Consider the following 20,003-nt stretch of genomic DNA (forward strand, 5'->3'; position numbering starts at 1 on the left):
CTAGAATGGTTTGAAGTCCAACTCAACCATGTGGTGACATGGAAGAGCTAGAATGCATTGATCTAGCTCTACCATATGGTAGAGCTAGAATGCTTTCAAGTCTAGCTCTACCATGTCGTGGAGCTAGAATGCTTTGAAGTCTAGCTCTACCATGAGGTGGAGCTAGAAGGCATTGATCTAGCTCTACCCATAGTCCATATACGTAGGAATTAAAATCATAAGACAAAGATCAAGCTTCCATACAATTTCAAATTAGGAGACCCCTTATAGTAGAGTGCACTCCAACATTTATAAAATTATTTGAAGAGTAATACATTTGCCACTACTTTAAAAACAGGACAAAATTTCTTGTCAATTCATGATTACAAAAAGATAAAATTCCTCCAAAAAAAATACAATCCTTGGTGACAAATGGCTTCTTTAAGTGAATACTCCTTGGAACAATATCCTTGAAATAAATCTGCAAGAAACCATGATAAATTAAGTTTCTTCATTGTGAATACACAATTGTTGTATAAAATCATGTATTTAGTTATAATTATTATTTATGTTGGGTAGTACCTTAGTTATTTCTATCCCGTTGGAGAAGATTGTACTCATTTAACACCTTGTTTATGAAAGCCCTTGCATTGGCTGCCTTCAACTGCGTTGTGGTAGAACCCAATTTTCTAGCTAGAGAAATCACTTGTGGTCCCCTCATGCTAGCAATGCTGACTCGTTCTTTTGCCATAATTTCTATTATCTCTTCTCTTTTGTTTTCATATTGTCTTGCTAATACCTCTTGATTGTCGACATACTTTTGTATAATCTCTGATAGTGGTAGCCTATCAGTGTAGATTGTCTTCTGTGACCAATTTAAATTGCGCTTTCTCCAAAAATCTACCACACCTCTGTATTCATTTTCATTGGATACTGGAGGTTGTCCGTAGCGATTAGAGCCAATGATCTCACGCACATCTTCACTCTCATCAAGCTGCAATAAGTAAGGGAGCAGCTCATCAATGAGAATATTGTCGACCATCTTTTCTTCATCAAACTTTGTAGGATATATACAATTATTATCAGGAGAAGCACATCCCTTGTATGGAGAGTCATCAATAAGAACTGTTCTACGAGCATCACAATCAAAACATGAAGCAATTTTTGACAATGGCTTGAACATTGCCTGAACTGTTGGATTATCAGGTCTAGCTATTTTGCCACTTTTATCCTTCTCGCAAGCCTCTTGAGCCCAAACTACAAAAAAAGGCAATATCTCTCCTACTCTGTCTTGTAATATTCTCAATATTTGAAGAACATTACTCTCTGTCGCTGTTGACCAGATCCCAACATTAATATTTTTTAATAAAATCTTCAAGAATTGGATACATCCTAGCCTTAGTACAATATATCGTTTTGAATCCATTTGAATAGTTTCATGTATTGAAGATGGTTGTTGTTGACAACGTTTCAGTAGTAGACCATTCAGGTCCAACACAATTGTCAGCACTGATTTCTTGGAGATAGCAGTGTCGGCACTTCTTGGTACTTCTTCTTCGGGCTGGAAACTCTCACCCATTGCTTCATTTGTTGGAAATTTAGGTACCCCAATTTCATTGTCAGCATTTGTCTTTAAACCTTCTGGATGGACATCACTGAATGTGTGGGAGAAGCTCTCATCCATAGTTTGATTGTGGCATTCCGTAGCTACTTCACTTGGTGCTACTATCTCAATTTCGAGATCTAAAAGAAAAAAAAGTAATGTCATCTCAACAATATTTCAAACTAAAAGAATTTACAATTGTAACACTCACTCTTAACACATGTTTATTGGTGTAATCTAAAAGGAAATCATGTTTGGATACCAATTTTCAATTCTACTTGCTCACTCTAGAATTGGAGGGTTTAAAATGGATTTCCAAATACACCCATTATTCTAGCTCTACCATTTGGTAGAGCTAGTTTGCAAGGGAGCTCTTGTTGGAAGTAGGCCTTGAGATCCACTCTTGAGCTCCAAGAGTAGGTGGAGGTGAGAAACACAAAACCACTCAACTATATGGTAAAGCTAAAATTTTAGATGTTTTAGATTTTCCATATGGTAGAGCTGAAATTTATAAGTCTTGCTTTACCACGTGGTTGAGTTGGGGATCAAGATAGCTTCTTTATGGGTGGAGCCAGTAGACTTCCATAGGTTCTAGGTCTAGACTTCAATGGGTTCTAGCTCATCGCACGTGACAAGAACCAAGGAGCTAGAATTGCATTTGAACTAGCTCTACCATGTGGTGGAGCTAGAAATGCATTGGCCTAGCTCTACCATATGGTAGAGCTAGACTTAAATGGATGCTTTCTCTGCAAAAACTGTCTTTGGGGGGGTGCATTGGCCTAGCTCCACCACTTTGAAGAGGTAGCTAGACTTTAATGGATTCTTGGTCCACCACTTTGAAGAGGTAGCTAGCTCCACCAAATCGTAGACCTATTGAAATCTAGATCTACCACAGGGTAGGATTGAAGTAAATGAGAGGATCTCTAGCTCTATCATCTTAGATTTATAAGCAAGATTTTCAGATTCACCAACTGGCCATTGTGCGACCACTAAGTAGGCTTTGCCCAATTTGGAGAGAGCTACAAAAATACTACTAAAAAATGAACCAAGGATATAACAAATCAAAACATCACCAAATCAAAGTATTGAAGATACAAGGAAAGCCCATTAAGAAGTTACATACTGTCTTCAAAATCCAAAAAATCTTGAGCTGAACGAACTTCACCATGGCTCGATCTTTCCGTGGTATTCCTTGGATTGTTAGTAATAGGCGGTACTGGTTGCTCATTTCTTGACTTTGCAAAGTCAAGAAGCCTTGTTCCCATCTTTCTTTGATCTTCAATACTCTCCACTAGGCAAATCACTTCCTTATTTAGTGCTAGCCCTAGCTCGATGATGTAGCCATTACTGAAAAGATCAACAAGCTTGCAGCCTTCTCTGCAATACTTCCGAATACATTGCTTGATCAAAAGATTCTTCTTGATTCTTAGAAACTCAATGTCTGGGATAGTTTTAACATCTTCATTATCTATATCAAGAAGTCCAGTATCCAATATTGTCGCTTGTGTACTTGGATCAGGAACATCTGCTAGTCCTTGAAAGGCATCTCCCTTGCTGAAAAACACTAAGGATGTGAAGAACTCTATTGCACCAATGCATCGGTTGTCACGTCGAAAATGCAATGCCCCATTATATTGTTCCTTTGCTATGCCACTCAAATTTTTTAAAGCATTTTGCAAGTGAATAAAATCTGTAATATTTAGAAAGGTAAGCAACACATATTGGGATGGCAAAGATCTACCAGCTGCTGTAATGATCATAATGCCGTTCAAAAGATTGCAAAATGATTCCACATCCCAATGCATATTTCTTCCCAAATCTTCAGTGTTATCCAGAACACATAACCCAATGGAAATTGGATTGTTGAGGTGGCGCTTCAAGTAGTAACTCCCGTCGAATGGAAGACTCACAGCATAAATACACCAAGGAAGATCCAAGGACAAGGTTGAACTTTCTTTGCTAAGGCTGATATTCCACTCCACATATTGCCTTGCTTCTACTGGAAAATCAATCTTCTTTGATCCAACCTGTAGCTTTGACTTTATATACACATCACATAACTTCAAAAGAACTAAGTATACAACCTCATTGATGCTATAGGTGATAGTCAATTCTGACCAATCTTGACATTGTTTGTCCTTGTTCAGAGTGTTGAACTCTACAAGCAATGCATCTTGAATAATTTTATCTTGCTTGAGCTGCTTGATACGCTCTGGCATGTCAATCACATCTACATCCTTAGTACCCTTTGAAAGAACCATTTTTCCAGACCTGATTTCTGATTGTATTTGTTTGACTTCTTGTTCATCTAGCCCAGCAAGACATCTGAAAACTGTGGCAGTTGGTTTCTTGTTTTGCTTCTCCATGATTTCAAGCCAACCTTTGAAAACTTCATCAGAGTAAATGACCATGTGAGACTGCTTTGAAATGAAGGATGCTCCCACCGTAATTCTAGCCATTCGTAAAAATTTCTGCAAAGAAATAAAAGAAAAAAAGATCAAAATCAAGTATTTTTTTCAAAACATATAATTATAAGAGAGCAAGGGATATGGACATACATCCCAGTCTACACGAGATGATGAGCCCTCTGTTACTCCAGATGCTGGCCTTGACGGAGAATTATTGAAGATCCACTGACTCCTCAAGTGCTGCAAGACATCATAGTATGGCTGTTTGACATATAATGATTGGGCCTCTTCATTAGCTATAGCAGATATGGCCGTCGCAACTTGTGGCTCTGGATCTACAACAATTCGAGCCTTTCTTTTTTCATACACTTGTATCAGGTCTTGAGCACGACCATCTTTTACCATTTCTTGATACCGTAAGAATTTTGCAGCATAGATGGAATGTTGGCCATCAATAATCCAATATGAATACTCAATGAGTTTCTCCTCTGTTACCTCACTTAGTTTCATTGGAATTCCTTTCTTCTTGCCAGCATTCTTTACAGGCATCAAGTATGCACACGCTCCTGGCCTGTTTGCACTTGCACCAAAAAATAACATGCATTCATCCACACGGTGAGGTTCTATTTGACGGGAGTTATAGTGATCAATTATAGTTATTGTATTCTTACACTTTAAAAAAAACTTAAAATATCATGTTCAAAAATCACAATATATATCCATGAAAACACTGTGAAGAAATGAAGAGTATTTCCATCTTGGAGATCTCAATACATTTGTTAGTCTTGCTCTACCACATGGTAGAGCTAGATAAATGCATTCTAGCTGGACTTCAAAGTATTCTAGTGCTGGTTTTTCAATGGATATTATCTCTACCGGGTGGCAAAGCAAGATTAATAAATATATTGACCAGAATGCTTTGAAATGTAGCTCTACCATGTGGAGCTAGAATGCATTCTTCTAGCTCTACCATGTGGTAGAGCTAGACTTCAATGAATGTAACCGGCTGAGCTTGAATGTAACTGTGGTAGAGCTGCATTTTACCTAAACCTTACTGTAGAGATAGAATGCTTTGAGGTCTAGCTCTACCATGTGGTGGAGCTAGAATTGCATTTGAGGTCTAGCTCTACCATGTGGTGGAGCAAGAATCGTAGAGGTAGAAAGCTTTGAGGTCTAGCTATACCATGTGGTAGAGCAAGAATGCATCGATCTAGCTATGTTCTATACACATCAACAAAACCAATTACTCCAAGAAGAGACCTACTTCACATGACAAGAACCAAGGAGCTAGAATTGCATTTGATCTAGCTCTACCATGTGGTAAAGCTGTATTCTACCTAGACCACATCGTAGAGCTAGAATGCTTTGAAATCTAGCTCTACCATGTGGTGGGGCTAGAATGCATTCTTCTAGCTCTACCATGTGGTAGAGCTAGACTTCAATGAATGTATCGGCTGAGGTTGAATGTAACTGTGGTGGAGCTGTATTCTACCTAAACCACATTGTAGAGATAGAATGCTTTGAGGTCTAGCTCTACCATGTGGTGGAGCTATTATTGCATTTGAGGTCTAGCTCTACCATGTGGTGGAGCTAGAATCGTAGATGTAGAAAGCTTTGAGGTCTAGCTCTACCATGTCGTGGAGCTAGAATCGTAGAGGTAGAAAGCTTTGAGGTCTAGCTCTACCTTGTGGTAGAGCAAGAATGCATCGATCTAGCTGTGTTCCATACACATCAACAAAACCATTTACTCCAAGAAGAGACCTACTTCACATGATAAGAACCAAGGAGCTATAATTGCATTTGAGGTCCAGCTCTACCACGTGCTAGAGCTATATTCTATCTAGACCACATCCTAGAGCTAGAATGCTTTGAGGTCCAGCTCCACCATGTGGTGGAGCTAGAATTGCATTTGAGGTTTAGCTCTACCATGTGGTAGAGCTGTATTCTATCTAGACTACATCGTAGAGCTAGAATGCTTTGAGGTCCAACTCTACCATGTGGTGAAGCTAGAATGCATTCTTCTAGCTCTACCATGTCGTAGATCTAGACTTCAATGAATGTAACGGCTGAGGTTGAATGTAACTGTGGTAGAGCTAGACCTCAAAGCTTTCTACCTCTACGATTCTAGCTCCACCACATGGTAGAGCTAGACCTCAAATGCAATTCTAGCTCCACCACATGGTAGAGCTAGACCTCAAGGCATTGTATCTTAATTACTCCATCTTGGAGCTCTCAATTATATATTTATTAGTCTTGCTCTACCACATGGTAGAGCTAGATAAATGCATTCTAGCTGGACTTCAAAGTATTCTAGTGCTGGTTTTTCAATGGATATTTTCTCTACCAGGTGGCATAGCAAGATTAATAAATGTATTGACTAGAATGCTTTGAAATCTAGCTCTACCATGTGGTGGAGCTAGAATGCATTCCTATAGCTCTACCATGTGGTAGAGCTAGACTTCAATGAATGTACCTGGCTGAGGTTAAGGATAACTGTGGTAGAGCTGTATTCTACTTAAACCACATTGTAGAGATAGAATGCTTTGAGGTCTAGCTCTACCATGTGGTGGAGCTAGAGTCATAGAGGTAGAAAGCTTTGAGGTCTATCTCTACCATGTGGTAGAGCAAGAATGCATCGATCTAGCTGTGTTCCATACACATCAACAAAGCCAATTACTCCAAGAAGAGACCTACTTTACATGACAATAACCAAGGAGCTAGAATTGCATTTGATCTAGCTCTACCACGTGGTAGAGCTGTATTCTATCTAGACCACATCGTAGGGCTAGAATGCTTTGAGGTCCAGCTCTACCATGTGGTGGAGCTAGAATTGCATTCTTCTAGCTCTACCATGTGGTAGAGCTTAGCTTCAACGAATGTAATCGGCTGAGGTTGAATGTAACTGTGGTAGAGCTGTATTCTACATAAATCACATTGTAGAGATATAATGCTTTGAGGTCTAGCTCTACCATGTGGTGCAGCTAGAATTGCATTTGAGGTCTAGCTCTACCATGAGAGTCGTAGAGGTAGAAAGCTTTGAGGTCTAGCTCTACAATGTGGTAGAGCAAGAATGCATCGATCTAGCTGTGTTCCTTACACATCAAAACCAATTACTCCAAGAAGAGACCTACTTCACATGCCAAGATCCAAGGAGCTAGAATTGCATTTGATCTAGCTCTACCATGAGGAAGAGCTGTATTCTACCTAGGCCATATCGTAGAGCTAGAAAGCTTTGAGGTCCATCTCTACCATGTGGTGGAGCTAGAATTGCATTTGAGGTCTAGCTCTACCATGTGGTAGAGCTAGACTTCAAGGAATGTAACCGGCTGAGGTTGAATGTAACTGTGGTAGAGCTGTATTCTACCTAAACCACATTGTAGAGATAGAATGCTTTGAGGTCTAGCTCTACAATGTGGTGGAGTTAGAATTGCATTTGAAGTCTAGCTCTACCATGTGGTGGAGCTAGAATCATAGAGGTAGAAAGCTTTGAGGTCTAGCAATACCATGTGGTAGAGCAAGAATGCATCGATCTAGCTGTGTTCCGTACACATCAACAAAACCAATTACTCCAAGAAGAGACCTACTTCACATGACAAGAACCAAGGAGCTAGAATTGCATTTGATCTAGCTCTACCACGTGGTAGAGCTGTATTCTACCTAGACCACATCGTAGAGCTAGAATGCTTTGAGGTCCAGCTCCACCATGTGGTGGAGCTAGAATGCATTCTTCTAGCTCTACCATGTGGTAGAGCTAGACTTCAATGAATGTAATCGGCTGAGGTTGAATGTGACATTGGTAGAGCTGTATTCTACCTAAACCACATTGTAGAGATAGAATGCTTTGAGGTCTAGCTCTACGATGTGGTGGAGCTAGAATTGCATTTGAGGTCTAGCTCTACCATGTGGTGGAGCTAGAATCATAGAGGTAGAAAGCTTTGAGGTCTAGCTCTACCATGTGGTAGAGCAAGAATGCATCGATCTAGCTGTGTTCCGTACACATCAACAAAACCAATTACTCCAAGAAGAGACCTACTTCACATGACAAGAACCAAGGAGCTAGAATTGCATTTGATCTAGCTCTACCACGTGGTAGAGCTGTATTCTACCTAGACCACATCGTAGAGCTAGAATGCTTTGAGGTCTAGCTCTAACATGTGGTAGAGCTATTATTGCATTTGAGGTCTAGCTCTACCATGTGGTGGAGCTAGAATCGTAGATGTAGAAAGCTTTGAGGTCTAGCTCTACCTTGTGGTAGAGTAAGAATGCATCGATCTAGCTGTGTTCCATATACATCAACAAAACCATTTACTCTAAGAAGAGACCTACTTCACTTGACAAGAACCAAGGAGCTATAATTACATTTGAGGTCCAGCTCTACTACGTGCTAGAGCTGTATTCTACCTAGACCACATCCTAGTCTAAGAGCTAGAATGCTTTGAGGTCTAGCTCTACCATGTGGTGGAGCTAGAATTGCATTTGAGGTCTAGCTCTACCATGTGGTAGAGCTAGACCTCAAGGCATTGTATCTTAATTACTCCATCTTGGAGCTCTCAATTATACATTTATTAGTCTTGCTCTACCACATGGTAGAGCTAGATAAATGCATTCTAGCTGGACTTTAAAGTATTCTAGTGCTAGTTTTTCAATGGATTTTATCCCTACCAGGTGGCAGAGCAAGATTAATAAATGTATGTATCTGGGCACTAAATGCCTGATACTTGGAAATGGAAATATCATAAAAGAACAAACACTAGCACAAAGACATTCCCTTTAGTAAAAATTCTTAACAGTAAACGGAATACGAAACATCATGCAAAAAATCCACTACACACAATAACCCTGAACAGATGATCAGAATTCATTGATATCATAATCATGTAAGGGATTACATTTTCGCTTCCTCATCTTCTACAATTCTGAATATCAGTTATGCGCCTTCCCATGATCAACTAACTACATCTCTTCATATCTCTCCTTTCTCACGAATTCCTAAGCAACTACCCAAAAGGATCATTCACATATATAGAATTCGGATATTCCCACTTAGGTAAAGTTAACCCCTAACACATGGCACAGCCCGGTGGTTGGGTTTTCGAGAAAACCCGACTCGGACCCATAAATCCCTGATCAAACCATCCATTGTCTTTACATTGCTTCAAAAAGAAAACACAACTACAAACTGAAAACAAAATCCTACTAAACTAGAAATCCTAAAACACTAGAAAAGCATAAATTACTAAGGTAACACCATTGGCTCCAATGGCTTCGGCGGATCATCTTTAATCTTTGAATCTTCCACCGGCTCCAGATTGACGACTGGAACATCAATCTGATTGCTTCTATGACATTATTTAAACTCTATAATGCGGAAAAACTGATTTTCCAATCAATTGAAAACTTTTTCATCTCGACAGGATTTACTGACTTGCTTCTAACTGAATTCTCTTGAAAAATATGCAACTTGCACCTCACTTTGATCATTGTAGTCATAAAATAAAAGCTGAATGAACACTTCCCTTCTGTCAGATTGACTTTTGGAGTTAGAAATTACATTCAGGTAGATATTCTTTAGTTGCATTTGAAACTGATCCACTTTGATCATTGTTCTTCCTCCATTGATTAACAATTGAATTGAGAAACATGTCAGGAACATTTGATTTAACTTCAGTTTTCTCTGATTTGAAATCAGGTCCATCATATGATTGAAAATCTCTAGTCCTTCAAATCTGACTGATTCAACATCATCTTGTACTGAAATCTGATTCATCTGATTCTGATCACCTTCATTGTGACCACACAAAGATTGATCTCTTTGTAACTGAAAACTATCCTGACTTTGTTGAATATCCCGGACTACAGCTGACTTGATCTGACTTTGTTTTTGACACGTCTGATCCATCTGGAACATCAATTGTGCCTTGATTACCCATGAACTAGGTACAGAACATTCAGATAGTACCTGACTTTGACAAAAACTCCCTGAACCAAGAAACTGATAGAGTAAAACCTGTAACTGAATTAGTTTTAACCAAATCTGATCCATTCTGATTATGTCTCCTGCATATAATGACTGATTCAAACTGGTTTGAATCATCTTTGAACTGATTTGAATCATCTTTTCCATCTCCTTCTCTTTTTCAATTTCAAGATTGCACCTGAAATTGATCTGATTCTGTTTTTGTACCATCTGATCCAACTTGATCATGGATTTGGTAGAAATAACTGATTTTTGAGTCACTGGATATTCAGGTTTGAATTGAACACCACAAATATTCACTGAACTGAAAACTTGATTGAGTAACACTTCAAACTGAAAGGCTCCAACTTCTTGTTGTGCAAAAATTTGCCCACCTTGCATCTGTCTTTGATTATGTGGATCATTCCATTGGTTAGTTAATTTCAGATTCACCATTTGATAAGCTTCCTGAATTTCAGGAAAGACTTCCTGATTGTGGCTGACTTCTTTTTTCTGAATTTCTTCAGTGTTTGTGAGAAATAATGGACCATGTGGCCCTTTGGCTTCATCATGGCATTGCCCAAAACGCTCATACACATCAAAAACATCATGCATCATGAAAAAATCATCCATATGGTCATCATCCACAACATCAAATAGAAAACCACACTTCCCATCATTGAGCACATCAACAACATGCTTCTCATTGATAATTTCTTCCTCATGCAAATCAGATTTGGGGATAGTTAGGGTTTCCTCACTCCTTTGGCTTCTACCCACTTCCACTAGCTGACTTTGTGCATCATGATTTCCTTCAAGAAACTCATAAGGAATTGTAGATGTGGAATTAGGGTCATCTAGGGACACTACCTGGCTCTGTTGGCTCTCTAGGTCCTCTTTTGTAACCTTCTTTCCCAACATCTCATCAACATGAAACTCAACATCTTGAAGACAAAGAAGAAAATCTTCCATCACAATGTCATCTTCATCATACACATTTTCTTGTGTGGATGAATGATCTTTAACTACTCCATGAGCTAGCTCTAATGTTGGGCTAGGGGTATCTAGGGATTCTTGGTGGCTCTCTTGGCTCACACCCTCATGCACCGCCTTCACACCAATCATTGGCATCACCATTGGGTAGATAAACCAATCATCATCATCACTCTCATCCTGAAAATCATCCTCATACTTCTCCCTCAATTTCACACAAGCTTTCTCTAACATTTTCACCCTCTTCTTGATAGAACAAGATCGACATCTTCTACCCTTATGCTCTTTATGATACTCATATGCATCTTCAAGAAAAACCTCAAAATCATCTAACTTCTCCCTGACTTTCCTCATCTTCTCACATGATGATGCATTATGGAATCTCATGATGATCTTATGCAATTTTGTGCACATATCCACCATGCAAAACTTCTTACAATCATCTCCCATGCAACAATCTTCACAAATGTATTGACAATCATCCATGATATGGTCAAGTTTGAAGCAAATTGCACACTTCTTCTTCTTCATTTTAGCCATCATATCACTTAGAAAATACTCATAACATGCCTTAGCGCCCGCAATAGGTGCACCACACCCATGCGAGACCGCATAAGCACATAGCAAGGAGAGCTCGGTGCTATACCGAGATCCAAACAATGCACAATATGTGGTTGCTTTGGCTTGTACTTAGCATTGTCAAATTGATGTTTTATGTATGACTCCTTGAAAATGTAAAATGTATGCTTACTTGCATAAATTGATTTTGGGCATTTCTCCATGTCTCACATTTGTAGCAATGATGAGCCCTTCTTGCTTGCATTGGTTAAACGTCGCCGCAATCACATCAATTGCTTCTACTGTCATTGAAATTGTACTCTCCACTCATAAAGACAATCAAGAAAATAACTGTAACAATCAGGCTTACAGATTCAGATATTCAGGCTGCTACAGATTCAGATGTTGTCTGCAAATTCAGAAAAACAGATTGCTGTTGCTGCAGACTGCAGATTCAGGAAAACAGATTTCTGCTGCTGCAGATTGCAGATTTCGGAGCAGATTTTTTTGATTCTACTACAGATTGCTGATTCAATCAATTACTGCCTCTTGTGAATCAACCATTGCCATGTCCATGGAAAATTTGCAGCACCTTCTTCTTCATGTAGAGAGCAAACATTGCCATGCTTCCATGCCTTCAAATTGGTTTCCAAACCCATGGAAAATTTGCAGAATCGCCAAGTGTGTATGCTGAGTATGCGAACACCGCAGGATCGCCAATGTGTATCTGGGCACTAAATGCCTGATACTTGGAAATGGAAATATCATAAAAGAACAAACACTAGCACAAAGACATTCCCTTTAGTAAAAATTCTTAACAGTAAACGGAATACGAAACATCATGCAGAAAATCCACTACACACAATAACCCTGAACAGATGATCAGAATTCATTGATATCATAATCATGTAAGGGATTACATTTCCGCTTCCTCATCTTCTACAATTCTGAATATCAGTTATGCGCCTTCCCATGATCAACTAACTACATCTCTTCATATCTCTCCTTTCTCACGAATTCCTAAGCAACTACCCAAAAGGATCATTCACATATATAGAATTCGGATATTCCCACTTAGGTAAAGTTAACCCCTAACAATGTATTGACTAGATTGCTTTGAAATCTAGCTCTAACATGTGGTGGAGCTAGAATGCATTCCTATAGCTCTACCATGTGGTAGAGCTAGACTTCAATGAATGTAACCGGCTGAGGTTAAATATAACTGTGGGAGAGCTGTATTGTACTTAAACCACATTGTAGAGATAGAACCAAGGAGATAGAATTGTATTTGATCTAGCTCTACCACGTGGTAGAGCTGTATTCTATCTAGACCACATCGTAGGGCTAGAATGCTTTGAGGTCCAGCTCTACGATGTGGTGGTTCTAGAATTGCATTTGAGGTCAAGCTCTACCATGTGGTAGAACTGTATTCTATCTAGACTACATCGTAGAGCTAGAATGCTATGAGGTCCAGCTCTACCATGTGGTGGACCTAGAATGCATTCTTCTAGCTCTACCATGTGGTAGAGCTAGACTTCAATGAATGTAACCGGCTGAGGTTGAATGTAACTGTGGTAGAGCTAGACCTCAAAGCTTTCTACGATTCTAGCTCCACCACATGGTAGAGCTAGACCTCAAATGTAATTCTAGCTCCACCACATGGTAAAGCTAGACCTCAAAGCATTCTATCTCAATTACTCCATCTTGGAGCTCTCAATACATTTATTAGTCTTGCTCTACCACATGGTAGAGCTAGATAAATGCATTCTAGCTGGACTTTAAAGTATTCTAGTGCTGGTTTTTCAATGGATTATATCTCTACCAAGTGACAGAGCAAGATAAATAAATGTATTGACCAGAATGCTTTGAAATCTAGCTCTACCATGTGGTGGAGCTAGAATGCATTCTTCTAGCTCTACCATGTGGTAGAGCTAGACTTCAATGAATGTACCGGCTGAGGTTGAATGTAACTGTGGTAGAGCTGTATTCTACCTAAACCACATTGCAGAGATAGAATGCTTTGAGGTCTAGCTCTACCATGTGGTAGAGGTATTATTGCATTTGAGGTCTAGCTCTACCATGTGGTGGAGCTAGAATCGCAGATGTAGAAAGCTTTGAGGTTTAGCTCTACCATGTGGTAGATCTAGACTTCAATGAATGTAACCGACTGAGGTTAAATATAACTGTGGTAGAGCTGCATTCTACTTAAACCACATTGTAGAGATAGAATGCTTTGAGGTCTACCTCTACCATGTGGTGGAGCTAGAATTGCATTTGAGGTCTAGCTCTACCATGTGGTGGAGCAAGAATCGTAGAGGTAGAAAGCTTTGAGGTCTAGCTCTACCATGTGGTAGAGCAAGAATGCATCGATCTAGCTGTGTTCCGTACACATCAACAAAACCAATTACTCCAAGAAGAGACCTACTTCACATGACAAGAACCAAGGAGCTAGAATTGCATTTGATCTAGCTCTACCACGTGGTAGAGCTGTATTCTACCTAGACCACATCGTAGAGCTAGAATGCTTTGAGGTCTAGCTCTACCATGTGGTAGAGCTATTATTGCATTTGAGGTCTAGCTCTACCATGTGGTGGAGCTAGAATCGTAGATGTAGAAAGCTTTGAGGTCTAGCTCTACCTTATGGTAGAGCAAGAATGCATCGATCTAGCTGTGTTCCATACACATCAACAAAACCATTTACTCCAAGAAGAGACCTACTTCACTTGACAAGAACCAAGGAGCTATAATTGCATTTGAGGTCCAGCTCTACTACGTGCTAGAGCTGTATTCTACCTAGACCACATCCTAGAGCTAGAATGCTTTGAGGTCTAGCTCTACCATGTGGTGGAGCTAGAATTGCATTTGAGGTCTAGCTCTACCATGTGGTAGAGCTGGACCTCAAGGCATTGTATCTTAATTACTCCATCTTGGAGCTCTCAATTATACATTTATTAGTCTTGCTCTACCACATGGTAGAGCTAGATAAATGCATTCTAGCTGGACTTCAAAGTATTCTAGTGCTAGTTTTTCAATGGATATTATCCCTACCAGGTGGCAGAGCAAGATTAATAAATGTATTGACTAGATTGCTTTGAAATCTAGCTCTAACATGTGGTGGAGCTAGAATGCATTCCTATACCTCTACCATGTGGTAGAGCTAGACTTCAATGAATGTAACCGGCTGAGGTTAAATATAACTGTGGTAGAGCTGTATTCTACTTAAACCACATTGTAGAGATAGAATGCTTTGAGGTCTAGCTCTACCATGTGGTGGAGCTAGAATTGCATTTCAGGTCTAGCTCTACCATGTGGTGGAGCTAGAGTCGTAGAGGTAGAAAGCTTTGAGGTCTATCTCTACCATGTGGTAGAGCAAGAATGCATCAATCTAGCTGTGTTCCGTACACATCAACAAAACCAATTACTCCAAGAAGAGACCTTTTTCACATGACAAGAACCAAGGAGCTAGAATTGCATTTGATCTAGCTCTACCACGTGGTAGAGCTGTATTCTACCTAGACCACATCGTAGAGCTAGAATGCTTTGAAATCTAGCTCTACCATGTGGGGTGGTGGAGCTAGAATGCTTTGAAATCTAGCTCTACCATGTGGTGGAGCTAGAATGCATTCTTCTAGCTCTACCATGTGGTAGTGCTAGACATCAATGAATATACCGGCTGAGGTTGAATGTAACTGTGGTGGAGCTGTATTCTACCTAAACCACATTGTAGAGATAGAATGCTTTGAGGTCTAGCTCTACCATGTGGTGGAGCTATTATTGCATTTGAGGTCTAGCTCTACCATGTGGTGGAGCTAGAATCGTAGATGTAGAAAGCTTTGAGGCCTAGCTCTACCATGTGGTGGAGCTAGAATTGTAGAGGTAGAAAGCTTTGAGGTCTAGCACTACCTTGTGGTAGAGCAAGAATGCATCGATCTAGCTGTGTTCCATACACATCAACAAATCCATTTACTCCAAGAAGAGACCTACTTCACATGACAAGAACCAAGGAGCTATAATTGCATTTGAGGTCCAGCTCTACCACGTGTAAGAGCTGTATTCTACCTAGACCACATCCTAGAGCTAGAATGCTTTGAGGTCCAGCTCCACCATGTGGTGGAGCTAGAATTGCATTTGAGGTCTAGGTCTGCCATGTGGTAGAGCTGTATTCTATCTAGACTACATCGTAGAGCTAGAATGCTTTGAGGTCCAACTCTACCATGTGGTGGAGCTAGAATGCATTCTTCTAGCTCTAGTATCTACCATGTGGTAGATCTAGACTTCAATGAATGTAACCGGCTGAGGTTGAATGTAACTGTGGTAGAGCTCCATTCTACCTAAATCTTACTGTAGAGATAGAATGCTTTGAGGTCTAGCTCTACCATGTGGTGGAGCTAGAATTGCATTTGAGGTCTAGCTCTACCATGTGGTGGAGCTAGAATCATAGAGGTAGAAAGCTTTGAAGGCCTAGCTCTACCATGTGGTAGCGCAAGAATGCATCGATCTAGCTGTGTTCCGTACACATCAACAAAACCAATTACTCCAAGAAGAGACCTACTTCACATGACAAGAACCAAGGAGCTAGAATTGCATTTGATCTAGCTCTACCACGTGGTAGAGCTGTATTCTACCTAGACCACATCGTAGAGCTAGAATGCTTTGAGGTCTAGCTCTACCATGTGGTAGAGCTATTATTGCATTTGAGGTCTAGCTCTACCATGTGGTGGAGCTAGAATCGTAGATGTAGAAAGCTTTGAGGTCTAGCTCTACCTTGTGGTAGAGTAAGAATGCATCGATCTAGCTGTGTTCCATACACATCAACAAAACCATTTACTCTAAGAAGAGACCTACTTCACTTGACAAGAACCAAGGAGCTATAATTGCATTTGAGGTCCATCTCTACTACGTGCTAGAGCTGTATTCTACCTAGACCACATCCTAGAGCTAGAATGCTTTGAGGTCTAGCTCTACCATGTGGTGGAGCTAGAATTGCATTTGAGGTCTAGCTCTACCATGTGGTAGAGATGGACCTCAAGGCATTGTATCTTAATTACTCCATCTTGGAGCTCTCAATTATACATTTATTAGTCTTGCTCTACCACATGGTAGAGCTAGATAAATGCATTCTAGCTGGACTTCAAAGTATTCTAGTGCTAGTTTTTCAATGGATATTATCCCTACCAGGTGGCAGAGCAAGATTAATAAATGTATTGACTAGATTGCTTTGAAATCTAGCTCTAACATGTGGTGGAGCTAGAATGCATTCCTATAGCTCTACCATGTGGTAGAGCTAGACTTCAATGAATGTAACCGGCTGAGGTTAAATATAACTGTGGTAGAGCTGTATTCTACTTAAACCACATTGTAGAGATAGAATGCTTTGAGGTCTAGCTCTACCATGTGGTGGAGCTAGAATTGCATTTCAGGTCTAGCTCTACCATGTGGTGGAGCTAGAGTCGTAGAGGTACAAAGCTTTGAGGTCTATCTCTACCATGTGGTAGAGCAAGAATGCATCGATCTAGCTGTGTTCCGTACACATCAACAAAACCAATTACTCCAAGAAGAGACCTACTTCACATGACAAGAACCAAGGAGCTAGAACTGCATTTGATCTAGCTCTACCACGTGGTAGAGCTGTATTCTACCTAGACCACATCGTAGAGCTAGAATGCTTTGAAATCTAGCTCTACCATGTGGTGGAGCTAGAATGCATTATTCTAGCTCTACCATGTGGTAGAGCTAGACTTCAATGAATATACCGGCTGAGGTTGAATGTAACTGTGGTGGAGCTGTATTCTACCTAAACCACATTGTAGAGATAGAATGCTTTGAGGTCTAGCTCTACCATGTGGTGGAGCTATTATTGCATTTGAGGTCTAGCTCTTCCATGTGGTGGAGCTAGAATCGTAGATGTAGAAAGCTTTGAGGTCTAGCTCTACCATGTGGTGGAGCTAGAATCGTACAGGTAGAAAGCTTTGAGGTCTAGCTCTACCTTGTGGTAGAGCAAGAATGCATCGATCTAGCTGTGTTCCATACACATCAACAAATCCATTTACTCCAAGAAGAGACCTACTTCACATGACAAGAACCAAGGAGCTATAATTGCATTTGAGGTCCAGCTCTACCACGTGCTAGAGCTGTATTCTACCTAGACCACATCCTAGAGCGAGAATGCTTTGAGGTCCAGCTCCACCATGTGGTGGAGCTAGAATTGCATTTGAGGTCTAGGTCTGCCATGTGGTAGAGCTGTATTCTATCTAGACTACATCGTAGAGCTAGAATGCTTTGAGGTCCAACTCTACCATATGGTGGAGCTAGAATGCATTCTTCTAGCTCTACCATGTGGTAGATCTAGACTTCAATAAATGTAACCGGCTGAGGTTGAATGTAACTGTGGTAGAGCTGCATTCTACCTAAATCTTACTGTAGAGATAGAATGCTTTGAGGTCTAGCTCTACCATGTGGTGGAGCTATTATTGCATTTGAGGTCTAGCTCTACCATGTGGTGGAGCTAGAATCATAGAGGTAGAAAGCTTTGAGGTCTAGCTCTACCATGTGGTAGAGCAAGAATGCATCGATCTAGCTGTGTTCGGTACACATCAACAAAACCAATTACTCCAAGAAGAGACCTACTTCACATGACAAGAACCAAGGAGCTAGAATTGCATTTGATCTAGCTCTACCACGTGGTAGAGCTGTATTCTACCTAGACCACATCGTAGAGCTAGAATGCTTTGAAATCTAGCTCTACCATGTGGTGGAGCTAGAATGCATTCTTCTAGCTCTACCATGTGGTAGAGCTAGACTTCAATGAATGTACCGGCTGAGGTTGAATGTAACTGTGGTAGAGCTGTATTCTACCTAAACCACATTGTAGAGATAGAATGCTTTGAGGTCTACTTCACATGACAAGAGCCAAGGAGCTATAATTGCATTTGAGGTCTAGCTCTACCACGTGCTAGAGCTATATTCTACCTAGACCACATCTTAGAGCTAGAATGCTTTGAGGTCCAGCTCTACCATGTGGTGGAGCTAGAATTGCATTTGAAGTCTAGCTCTACCATGTGGTAGAGCTGTATTCTATCTAGACTACATCGTAGAGCTAGAATGCTTTGAGGTCCAACTCTACCATGTGGTGGAGCTAGAATGCATTCTTCTAGCTCTACCATGTGGTAGATCTAGACTTCAATGAATGTAACCGGCTGAGGTTGAATGTAACTGTGGTAGAGCTAGACCTCAAAGCTTTCTACCTCTATGATTCTAGCTCCACCACATGGTAGAGCTAGACCTCAAATGCAATTCTAGCTCCACCACATGGTAGAGCTAGACCTCAAGGTATTGTATCTTAATTACTCCATCTTGGAGCTCTCAATTATACATTTATTAGTCTTGCTCTACCACATGGTAGAGCTAGATAAATGCATTCTAGCTGGACTTCAAAGTATTCTAGTGCAGGTTTTTTAATGGATATTATCTCTACCAGGTGGCATAGCAAGATTAATAAATGTATTGACTAGAATGCTTTGAAATCTAGCTCTACCATGTGGTGGAGCTAGAATGCATTCCTATAGCTCTACCATGTGTGGTAGAGCTAAACTTCAATGAATGTAACCGGCTGAGGTTAAATATAACTGTGGTAGAGCTGTATTCTACTTAAACCACATTGTAGAGATAGAATGCTTTGAGGTCTAGCTCTACCATGTGGTGGAGCTAGAATTGCATTTCAGGTCTAGCTCTACCATGTGGTGGAGCTAGAGTCGTAGAGGTAGAAAGCTTTGAGGTCTATCTCTGCCATGTGGTAGAGCAAGAATGCATCGATCTAGCTGTGTTCCATACACATCAACAAAACCAATTACTCCAAGAAGAGACCTACTTCACATGACAATAACCAAGGAGCTAGAATTGCATTTGATCTAGCTCTACCACGTGGTAGAGCTGTATTCTACCTAGACCACATCGTAGGGCTAGAATGCTTTGAGATCCAGCTCTACCATGTGGTGGAGCTAGAATTGCATTTGAGGTCTAGCTCTACCATGTGGTAGAGCTAGACTTCAACGAATGTAATTGGCTGAGGTTGAATATCACTGTGGTAGAGCTGTATTCTACCTAAACCACATTGTAGAGATAGAATGCTTTGAGATCTAGCTCTACAATGTGGTGGAGTTAGAATTGCATTTGAGGTCTAGCTCTACCATCTGGTGGAGCTAGAATCGTAGAGGTAGAAAGCTTTGAGGTCTAGCTCTACCATGTGGTAGAGCAAGAATGCATCAATCTAGCTGTGTTCCGTACACATTAACAAAACCAATTACTCCAAGAAGAGATCTACTTCACATGACAGGAACCAAGGAGCTAGAATTGCATTCGATCTAGCTCTACCACGTGGTAGAGCTGTATTCTACCTAGACCATATCGTAGAACTAGAATGCTTTGAGGTCCAGCTCCACCATGTGGTGGAGCTAGAATGCATTGTTCTAGCTCTACCATGTGGTAGAGCTAGACTTCAAGAATGTAT

This window comes from Cibotium barometz, chromosome 39 (genome assembly GCF_041138505.1).
Source record: "Cibotium barometz isolate CiBa-2024 chromosome 39, ASM4113850v1, whole genome shotgun sequence".
Classification (NCBI taxonomy): Eukaryota; Viridiplantae; Streptophyta; class Polypodiopsida; order Cyatheales; family Cibotiaceae; genus Cibotium; species Cibotium barometz.